Genomic DNA, 11,428 nt, shown 5'->3' with positions numbered 1-11,428 from the left:
CATGCTAAATTACCCCCAGTCCCTTCTTGCTCTGTTATCCATAACTATCTTTTCTGGATGACCCTAAACCCAGTTGCAAGCCTTGTGTCTTGCTTTTTGTGCCTCCTCCATATGTTTGTTTCCTTCCTCCTACCCATCGTACTTTTTCAAGGTCCACTTCTATTTCAGACCCTTGTAAAAACAAACTTGTGTGTGAACCATGGTTTCACTGAAGGGAAAATGTAATGGAAAACTTGTAGAATCATGTCTTATTCCATATAATTTGAATTTATTGCACAGATTACCAGATGGCCAGAGTAGGGGTCTCTCTTATTAAATAAAACTGGTTTTGAGTTAAAAGCAGCACAACAAATCAGAGTTTTAAAAGGATAATTAGATTTTTAAAATACTTGGAATTTTGAAATACATTTCATAGCATCAGTTTCTACACTCTTCCCTTTCTTTTCAAAACCTTCAGATTTCTTCTATGAAACTCTAGCCACTACAGAGAATATAGTTGAAAAGTCCATTTTAGACTGCAGAAAACGTTTTTGACCACTGCATCTGCTGGTGATATCAGTACGGTTTTACTTGCATTTATAAGTTTCTTTACTCATAGAAGAATGAATTCTGAAATAGGGGCTTGGTAACAGTAACTGAGAGATACATTTTTTGCTTCAAAACGTGTATCCTTTTCCTGAGCTTTAAGGCTTAATTTCTGTGAGGAGATTTGATACAGCCTGGTAAATGATCACAGAATGGTTGAGGTGGGAGGTCCAGTAAGGGACCTCTGGAGATTATCTAATCCAGCCTCCCACCTCACAGCAGGGCCAGCTAGAGCAGGTTACTCAGGACCATGTCTGGCCAGGTTTTGAATATCTCCAAGGACGGAGACTCCATAGCCTGCCCGGACAGGCTGTTCCAATGTTTGGTCACCCCTGAAGTAAAAATATTTGTTGTCTTATGTAGCTGTGCATGGGGTTATTCTTCCCCTGGTGCAGGATTTGGCATTTCCCTGTGCTGAAATTCATGAGATTCCTGTTGGACCATTTCTCCTGCCTGCTGGTATTCCTCTGAGTGGTCATACAGCCATCTGGCGCGTGCGCTTCTCCTTCCAGTTCTGTACTAGCAATGTGGAGTTTTTTATAGTGGTGGTTTCAGTACCTATAGCTGAAGTATAGTAGCTGTTCAAGCAGTGGATTATGCTTTAAAAATGCAGTCTGAGCTAGTTGGAAGTCTGTCACATTACAGTGTGGATTGTTTTGACTTTTGAGAGGTACAAGTCTTCGTCCATCTCATATTCCAGTTGATAAGCAGGTATGCTACTGTCTTTTTTTTTTTTCTTTAGTAGGCAAGCTTGAATCACCTTAGATCAGATGTGTGATGGATTAAGGCAAAAGGTGGGGCCAGCCACTAGGAAACCTGGAGATGATTCCACTGTAATTGTGCAGGTTGCAAATTGCGCAGTGTATTCCCTGGTGCCTTCATTGCTAGTAATACAGGATGGCGTGGAGTGTAGAAGGCTATGCGGTAGAAGTTTTAGATAATTTTTCTTAGCAATGATTTCTGGCAAAGATGTACAGTAAGCTACAGTGGTATACATACAGTGATATAGTGGTATAGAAACACAACAAATTTACCTGCATGTGCAATAGCCAGTGGCTTCTGGCAGAGGAAGATGGTGGACTGAGGGCAATCATACCTGAAAACCACTGCTGCTAAATCTGTCAGCATTCATCTCTGATGCGTAAGTCCTATCTTCTTGACAGGCATGTTGGAACTAGAATTATTAGGCTCGTTCTGTGTACATATACTCAGCTAAAATGCATTCCCTTAAGATTCTGGTGGAATTCTGGTGGTGCGTAGGTCTGTCTTGCTAAAAAGAATTGTAACAGAAACACCAGGCCCTAAGTCTTGACATCTCTATATGCTGCTTAGCTAATTATTTCTTATCTCAGTGTTGTTAAGTCACCAAAAATAGCAGTAACTCCACCACCACCCTTCCAAAGAGAAAGAAATAGAAATGCATCTATGAGGGTTGCACAGTTCAGGTTATTGGTGTGACATTGGTATATAGTTGTCAGAGGACAGGAGCCTCCAGCAGAAGTGAAACTGCTGGGACTTGATGGTTATATCCAGCAAGCACATTTTTCAGAGTCCCTTTCACATCCAACTCTTTCATTAGATACAGGCTCTAACAATAAAAAGGGTAATTTCATAGACTTCCATGCATCAAGGAAGATGTATTTTGCCACAGTAGAAATAATTTCTTTTTCTAAGACTTGGTGATTATGCAACCTTCTGAGACTTTTCCTCCCCCCACACCACTTACAAGCCCTATGTTTAGACATCCTGCACAATAGCAGAGCTCTGCATATAGTGTTGCTCTTATTATTACTCTGTGCTGTGTCATCACAGACCAGATTTTATCAGAGTGAAATCCTTAGGCATTTTAAAGTATTGGAGTTTTTCATGGACAATTTTACAAGTGCCAACATTCAAAATGCATGTGATGACAGTAGAAGAGTATTCCAGTGGCTGGCTTAGTTTTCCGTTAAAGCTGGCAGCAATACTTCCAGTTTTGTCTTTACTTAGAAAAGTGAAGGTCCCTTTATGAAGCTTTGGAGTACCTGTGGAGTATGAATGTGCTGTGAGGTAGATGTATAGTATATTACTTACATAGATAAGTTTGATCCATTCAGTCACCTTTCCTCGAAACAGCTTTATGTTGTGTTATACACTAAAACTTTGTCTACATGAGAAAGCTAGTTAACTGTAAACTTTGTTTACAGTATGTAACTGTTTGGTATTAATGCACCATGTTATCATGCAATACACATTTGTCCTGGTTTTAGCTTAAACCATGACAACGTTAAACATAAGATAATTTGTTCCATTGATAGTGGAGCAAACTCTACTAGACACAGTTTAGAGAAAGCTTTTCAAAAGTAATTCTCATTCAAAAGTAGATTGAGCTCATGCTTACTTAAAATCATTTGTGTTGGAAAAAACCTTTAAGATCACCTTTAAGAGTCCAGCCATTAACCCAGCATTGCCAAGTCCACAACTAAACCATGTCTCTAAGCACCACATCTACATGTCTTATAAATGTCTCCAGGGATGGTGACTCCAGCACTTCCCTGGGCAGCCTGTTCCAATGCTTGACAGCCCTTTCGCTGAAGAGATCCTTCCTAATATCCAAACCTCCCCTGGTAGAACTTGAGACCATTGTGTCTTGTCCTATCACTTGTTTCTTGGGAGACAAACCCCATCTCACTACAACCTCCTTTCAGGTAGCTGTAGAAAGCAGTAGGGTCTCCCCTGGGTCTCCTTTTCTCCAGGTTAAACAAGCCCAGGTCCCTCAGCTGTTCCTCATAAGGCTTCTCCAGACCCTTCACCCTCTTTGTTGCCCTTCTCTGGACCCACTCCAGTGCCTTCGATGTCTTTGTTGTAGTGAGAGGCCCAGAACTGAACGCAGTATTGGAGGTGCGGCCTCACCAGCGCAGAGTAAAGGGAGACTTCCCTGGTCCTGCTGGCCACACTGCTTTTGATACAGGCCAGGATGCCGTTGGCCTTCTCATCCATAGCCATGTGCTAGTAGAGATCCTGATAGACAGTAGTTAACTTTGCACATTCACACTTCGTACTAAGTGCTCCCAGCCTTCCCTATGTATACTTGCCTCAAAGTCCTTATGTTTTCCAGATAGTCTTTGGAGAAATTTGCATTCTTTCTCAAAAGAATTTTATTTGAAGTCCAGACATGCTAAGAAGTTGAAATGACCATTTAGAGGAATATAATTTCTGTATCCATGTCTTAAAGTTGTCGCCATTTGAGAAAAAGTCACGTCTTTAAAGGTCACAGAAGTCCCTTTCATCATAAGCACATGGTTATTGAATGTTTTGTTTTGTACTCTTAACTGCCGTTTCCAGTGCCGAACTGTGTTAACAGTTCTTTTAGTTGAAATGTCATCTTTATTTTTCTGGTGTCAGAATTCTCATTGGAATTTTTTCCATCTCGATGTATTTTATTCCAAAACATTTTATTGGGGATTATATAAGCAAATGTGATGCTTTTGATCATTACCCTTTCTGACGTTAAAAAAAGTGTTAAAAAAGCATGTCTATTACCTTCTTTCACTGCATCCACATGAATTAGCCAAGTGCAAAGAAGCTGTGTCTTGTTACTGTGATTGAGAGTTACTAGATACTAATATACTGGGATTTGATGACTGATACCGATCATGGTATAGATCATGAAGTTCAACAGGGCCAAGTGCAGGGTCATGCATCTAGGTCAGATGAATGCCAAGCTACAGGAGAATGGATTGAGAGCGGCCTTGAGGAGAAGGACTCAGTGTTGGTTGATGAACATGACCCAGCAGTGTGTACTCGAAGCGCAGAAACAAACCGTGTGCTGGGCTGCATTCAAAAGGAGCAAGACCAGCAGGTCGAGGCAGGTGATTCTCCTCCTCTACTCTGCTCTTGTTACTGCATTCAGCTGTGAGGTCCCCAACGCAAGAGGGAGGTGGACCTACTGGAGTGAGTCCAGAGAGGAAAAAACCCAAACTATAGGGAGCTTATTTTGTGATCTTTCAGATATTGTCTTACATTGTAATGTTCATTTTCAAGTGAAGTTTCTACATCTTACTGCATTCATAAAAATGAAGAGCTTAACAGCTTTTCTAATTAGGACTGTGTACGTGTTATTGCTGATAGAGGTATAAAAATAGCTTCTGTGTATGGTGTTAGGATGAGTGCATTGCAAATACACATAAAAGATTGTTATAGACTCAGAGTTCTTGAAGTTCAGCTGATCTGTGTCTTCAGAATTTGCTTAGCAGAAATTTGAATGCAGCCTTCTTGGGAGAGTAATGGGGAGTGTATTCCTCTAGTCAAATGTTGCATTTTGATTGTTTCGGTATGCTGTTTACCAAGGCTCTTCACAGGTGAGATCTGCAGTTTGAGCTCAATAGCTCTGGCCCAGGCTCATGTGCTGACAGCAGGTTTTGCAGCAGGTCACAGGCACAGCTGAGCACTGCCACTAAGCTCTTAGCTGCCCCTTATCTAAGGAGAGTCAGAAAAATCTGCCTGCCAAAGTCTGACAGACTCCAGCTCCAACTTGTGAATTTAGTGCAGAAGGACTGAGTTTTAATCAGGTCCAGAAGCTGTATATCTTTGCCGTGACCTGCATGTCATCTCTACTTTTTGCTTGGCCAGATACTGCCACTGCCCTTTTCTCTCTGTACAAGTTTTGCTTTAAATTGTAGATAAAAGTTTCTAACTGTATTTAGGGGCCCTAATTATGAAGTACTGGCCCTTAAAAAAAGCACTTCCTAATGTGATGATGAGGTTTCTTGTCTTTCTCTACAGTGTTTCAGTATAGTCATTATTTTTTCCCAGGCTTGTGTAATTACCATTTTTCAAGGGAGGTAAGCTAATACTTTGCCCCATATATTTTGCAGGCAGCTTAATAAGATGTGCCTTTTACTGTCTTTCTTACTGAGTAGAGATTGAGAGCTACCTCTTCAGCCTGTCTACACCTTAATTCAGCAAGGTAGAGGATTTAGAAGCTGGATAATAAAGATAAATGAGCAATGGGAAGAAAGACTTGGGATTTTTCCAGGAACTTGGAGGTCAAGAAATGCTTTAGTCTGGGCTGGGGCTGCTTTCACAGAGTTTAGAGACAGGATCTCTCCTAGTCAAGATATGTTTGCTGGAAAGTGTCTGCATATGTATAATAATAATAATAATAATAGATTCTGAGAAATTTTTTGGGACTGGCAACAAGGTAACAGTTGCAACAATTTTAGGATAAGCTTAAAGTGTACATACCTAAAGTTTACATGCATAAATTTGAGGATAAGGCTGTCCAGCCACGTAGTAGGTAGTTGATTTCTTTCAAAATGTGTAGAGTTTGAAGGTGTGCGTGCACTCAAGTGAGAGCTCAGGAGCAGAGCTGTGGGGAGAACATCCTTGTCATAGATACTGCATGTGTGATTAACATAAGGGAAAACGTCTAGAGGGGAGACTACTGAAAGATACTCTGCTGAAAGCTTTGCTTACTCACAAAATAAGTCAGCCTTTATACATGGCAGAACAGAAGATGCTCATAATACTAATGTATCAGATACTGTGAACTTTATTACTGCATGTTAGCCTTTCTTTTAACTGTATGAGGTAATGCAGTGCTAATTACATTTGGGTGCTGTCTCTGCAAGTGGTATCTTAAAATACGAAAGTGAATTTGTGGCCGAAGATGTTGATTTCTAGACTTAGTGTAAAAAATGCAGGAAAGCTATCCATAGTAGAAAACCTGAAAATTTGTTGGATTTTAATTGTGAGGTGTTTAGCCTTTACAAAACAGTCAAACTCCCAAACAACTGCGCTAGAATAGTCTTTTTGCACAGGGAGAGGGGAATTGTCCCGTAGTAATAGTTACTACATATTGGAGCCTTAAATGCATTAATATTTGCCAGTTGTTACGTACATACCCTTATTTCATTTAATATGTTCAGAAAGGCGTTCCGACTTCATCTCTAATGTGGGTAATTACATTCTGTTATCTTCTGGCATATTTTTCTTGCTCTCTGACTATGCTTACTTGATGCAGTGTGCCCTTTTGTCCTGATGGTATTTTCTAGGGACAAAAAAAACAAAAGACATTTTGGCAGGTAGGAACAGGTGGATGTAGCTTACTTTTCTTTATAGCTGGGGCTCTAGATTAATTTTTTTCCCCCTCCTCACTATTCTGCATTTGGCTCTGTTTACTGCATGCTTACTTCAAAACCAGATTGTTCATGTTACTTGTAACTCACATGAAAGTTCCTCAGAAGTCTGTTAAATAATCTTCTTTTAAGATGCTCCAGGTTTAAAAGAAAGTATTGTCTGAGAGAAGCCATTTTTCACATCTTTTAGGCTATATAGGTTTATTTGTGCTTAAAGCACGAAATACCCAAAATCATTAGCAGTTTGGGATTAAGTAATGTGGGAAAGTCGATTCACAATGTAACTGCAGTTGACCTACTACGGGATAGTGAACTGCAGCATAATGAAATTCCTGTTCTCACAGAAGGGGTTTTATCAGGAAGCAGTGTGGTAATACTAACCACCAAAACCTGACTTGTTTGTTGGTAGGATTTTACTTGTGGCTTAAAAACAAAGGAACATCAGATACATGGAAGTTTGGTGTTTTTTAAGGTAAAAGCAGTTACTAGAAAAGGGGTTCAAAAATCACACATTACAGTAAAGCAAAAATGGAAGTAGTCAGGCAAAAATAAATGCTGGGAGATTGTAATTTTGCATTGTGTAAACAAGTGTCATCTTCAAGTGAAGGCATTAGGTGAATGGAGATGCTTTGTATCATAAGATGCAGAACACATGCCAAACAGAAAACTCCATTTGATTCTTTTTTTGCTATATGTGAATAGGTTGTCTGGTCTGTGGAAAAATACTTAGCAAATGTTTTGTTTTGCCAGAGACAAGAGTGAGTTCTTAAGTAGGGCAGGATCATTGCAGAGGCTGAAAAGTTTCTTTATATCCATCTTCCTGGGTGAGAATGTTGAGGAAATACTTAACAGAGACCTGTTCTATTCATGCAGTGAAATGAGGTTGTTTAGGAGGCTGTGAAGGGGTCAAACAGAAGGTGCTGGCATAGCAATTGATACTTCTGCAAGGAGCTTCCCTTGAAGAGCTAGACAGTGTTCATTGAAAAGCTACAAGGAATTTAGAAATGCTGTAGCTGAGCAATTGACTAAAATATGCAAATCTCATTATGATGCTGTTTTGAAGAACAAATAGGGTAGCAGGTATGCTCATCTTGTTAAACTGCTGTTGGAGTGTATGGATGAAAGAGAAGTGAGGAGGTGATTCTGAAAATGTAAGTGTGATTTGGTTAGTCTGTCCTACCAGTAAAACTGATTGCAACAGTAAATTTTAAGGTGGATATAAAACAACTGAATTACTATGTTGGGTAAACAGTCTACATAATAACCTAATTCCTTTAAGCCTCTGAGCAAAATAACAGATGAGAGTGTACTATTAAATTAATTATCCTTCCTTAGATTCCTAGAGAAAATTCCCTGTTAAGGTAATCTAAAAAAAAATAAATTCTTGAGCATAAATGAGAACTGATTGAAAGAAGAAAATATGCTGGGAATAACTGCTCTGGGTTTGTTGTTAAAAAAGCTGATTGTGAATACATGGGGAAAAAAAAAGAGATGCCTCTTTGTCTAGTTGTGTATCAGGTCTCCTTAAAAAGACTGTTTTCAAAAGCTCTTTTCTGTACTCTTAGAGCTGTATCTTTTCCCTGTGAGCAATCCTTTCAGAAGGAAAGGAGAATGAAACATCATCACAAGACTTGAGATTTAACACTCGAGCTGTTTATTTGTGCTGAAGTGAAACCAGCAGATTTCTAGGTCTGTGTTTCAACTGGCATCTCATTAACATCCTGGAGGAGTGATGTTAAAAATTCAGTATCCATCTCAGTTAAAAGGGTCCACCACTTGTCCTTTCCAAAGCCGACAGAAGGTCAAGGCCTTCCGTTAAGCTGTGTAGATAAGTTCCTGAACTGACTTGTTTTGTTTCTCATAAAACATACAAGGAATAGCTCGGTTGATATTTTTTTATCATTATTTATTAAAGCCTATTCTCAGCCTTGAAAGAACAGGCATATCTTCAAACTACACTTTGATAATGACTAAGTCCGTACAAGAGATTCTCAAACAATTCTAAAGAGCCAAGATGGATAACTGAGCAACTTCATATCAGCTCAGGGTTGCTGTTGTCATTTTTATAGTGGCATATGGAAAGACTAATTTGAAAATTCATAAGGCATTTCTGAACTTGAAAGCTTTACCAATTTGGCTTAACTGGAAAAGCAAATGAGAGGTGTAGGCTTGATGGTAAAGCATATTAAAAGGGGCTACAGTGCCTTTTTATAGTTCTTTTTGCTTGGTGTGGAAAAATAAAGGCAAGCAGAGAGCAATTCATTGAGAAAATAAAATGGTAGGATCGGAGGAGAGATTAGCTGCCTTTCAAGGAACTTTGTAAAAAAAAAGAGAAAAGTATAGGACAGCAAACAGAAAATGGTCTGGGAAAGGGTCTGATAAATGTCCAGCATGTGCACAGGTGTAGGAAATAAGCTTCAGGAGGAGTGGGAAAAGCAGTGTAGAGGCTACAGTGTACAGTCATGTCGTTGCTGGGTGAGCTCTGTGTTGAAGCCTGGAGCAGAAGCAAGCTTGGGCTGATCTTCCTGAAGGTGCTGCTCCCTGGCAATTAAGCCTGCTTTGGGAAGTCAATTAGTGAGTCACTGGTTTGGGAACTGTGCAGTCCAGAGGCGAAGAGCCTAAATCTGTTTGAGGGGAAGTACTTTGTGGAGAAAGGAGTTGGATTAAGTTTGTGTTTTGTTCTTAAAAACAAAAACAACAAAAGCAATTCTTGTTTTATTGGGAGATTTCTTTGTCTGTAAGCAAAGGACTTTTTTGGCTTGAAGGCAAAATTGTTCAGTTGCTCTAAAGGCACATTACTTCTGGCAAGTCAACTTCACCATAGCAAAAGTTTTAAGAAAAAAATCTGAAATATTGTGATTTCACAAGCTAAGCCCTGCTTACCATAAGAAGACAAATACAAAAATCTGCAGATGGGAAGCAGAATTATCTGGAAGTAAAAAAAAAAAACATAGGAAAGATTTATAGTTTAGGGGGAAGACAAGCATATGCGAAAGTTTGGTGCCAACTGTTACAATGCTTTTCTTATGTAAGTCATTAATGTGATTCTGTTTGTCTTAACAGCCTAAGAACAAGGTGATTAGCAAATGAAATAGAAAGGAAATATGTAAAAATCATTAACAAAAGGAGGGAACATTATTCTTACATAACATATAATTAACCTATGAAATTCACTGCCAACCTATACTATTGAGGTCAAAGCCGGAACAGAATTCAAAAATTATTAGAAATACATTTGCATAATGAGAAAATCCACAACTCTATTGTAGGATTTTCTGTAGGTTTAAAAAGAAAGATCCCTGGGAGTATTGCCAGCTAGTACATGGTTGTGAAAGGCTGGGGTAGAGAATTGCTTGATAAACAGGTTGTGTAATTATCTGGCATTACTTGCGTTTAGGCATAATGTAAGCTTGACTTGACTTCTTTATATTCTCCTTTGAGAGCTCATCTCTCTCTCTCTCTCTACTGCCTATAGAAGCAGCTTGGGGAAGTAAGCGTCAGAGAGCCCCACTGAGGCATGGAGAGCATCCACCTCTTTCCCAGGGTGATAGGTGCTGACAGACGTTTTTTCTGTGGTTTTGTAGTAACTTGCAGTATGAAAGGAGTTAATAGTATCCACTAATTGTTAAGGCCTGGGAATTTGTGTTTTCAATCAGGACTGGGTCGAGTATGTACTGTGCTTCCCAGTGCTTCAGCTGATTTCTTCTGCAGGCACATTTTTAAAATGTTTTGTTCGTTCTTCTTCGTAGATTATTTCATTCTGAAAGATTTGAGTTAGTGCCACATAAATGCACAGTTCCTTATATTCATGTTAACGTGATTTTTATTTGGGAAGAGAGGGTATTAAGTTTGTTCTTCAGAATAACTATAATCTCTTGAGCAGTAAAAAGCTTGTTAATTCTCATGCAGATAATCCTCCATCTCTTAAACAGACTGACTTCACAACAAAAATAACTGCTTAAGTGCAGATGATTGTAACTTTTGTTTGGGCCAGTAAAGTATGCCTAAAATCCAAATGTACAGATAACTGCAAATTGTTTAGGAAGTTTTCGTTACTATCAAAAAGTCAGTCTTTCAGTTAAAAACGAGAAGGGCAAATATTTTTTTGAAGTTCCAAAACAGAGTTCTAAAAAACTCAGAAATGAAGTTTGAAAGAGGAAAACTATAGCCAGGAATGAAAAAATTAAAACACAAAACCCAGTCATGTGTTATGACTGCGCAGAACTATCAAATAGTCAATAGAGGCAAGACAGTTCAGTAAGTATTTTTGTTCTGTGCTTGGGACAAAGGCAGATACAAAGTTTACATCATGGGATGTATGATAAGGCGCTTTTAGTTTTCACAGTTATCAAGGAGAAAGTTATACAGTAGTTAAAATTGGCATTTTTAAGTCGGAGGCCTGAAAAACACATATCTGTGAGCTCTGAAAGAGCAGGCCGGAGAATTGCTGTTTATTGTTCATACAGGTTATTTCTTTTTTATAGTTCTCGGAAAACAGAAATAGTTCCAGATTACTTGAAAAGCAGTGTGGGACTGCTTTCTGAGAAATAGATTTAATCCTCTCAGTGACATTAGGCTTAGGCAAAATAATAGAATTATTGAGGTAACTAATTTAATAAATGTAAAGGATGGTAATTAAAGATAATGATTCCTGGTTCTCAGAACATAAGTTTTATCATGTTAACTTTAATATTCTTGATGTGGTTGAGAGTTTGTATAATAGA

General features: G+C 38.8%; 1 protein-coding gene across 19 annotated transcripts in view; it reads left to right on the top strand.

Moving 5' to 3' along the window:
• The window catches only part of KDM6A (lysine demethylase 6A), a 158,690-nt gene that overhangs the window by 122,179 nt on the left and 25,083 nt on the right, over positions 1 to 11,428 (top strand). The gene's annotated exons all lie outside the window — the stretch shown is intronic.

Source organism: Pezoporus wallicus, unplaced genomic scaffold (genome assembly GCF_028554395.1).
Source record: "Pezoporus wallicus isolate ANWC-B61680 ecotype Strahan unplaced genomic scaffold, APGP_CSIRO_Pwel_v1 contig_1739, whole genome shotgun sequence".
Classification (NCBI taxonomy): Eukaryota; Metazoa; Chordata; class Aves; order Psittaciformes; family Psittacidae; genus Pezoporus; species Pezoporus wallicus.
The sequence above is the reverse complement of the archived record's forward strand: the minus strand, read 5'-3'. Positions and strand labels throughout refer to the sequence as shown.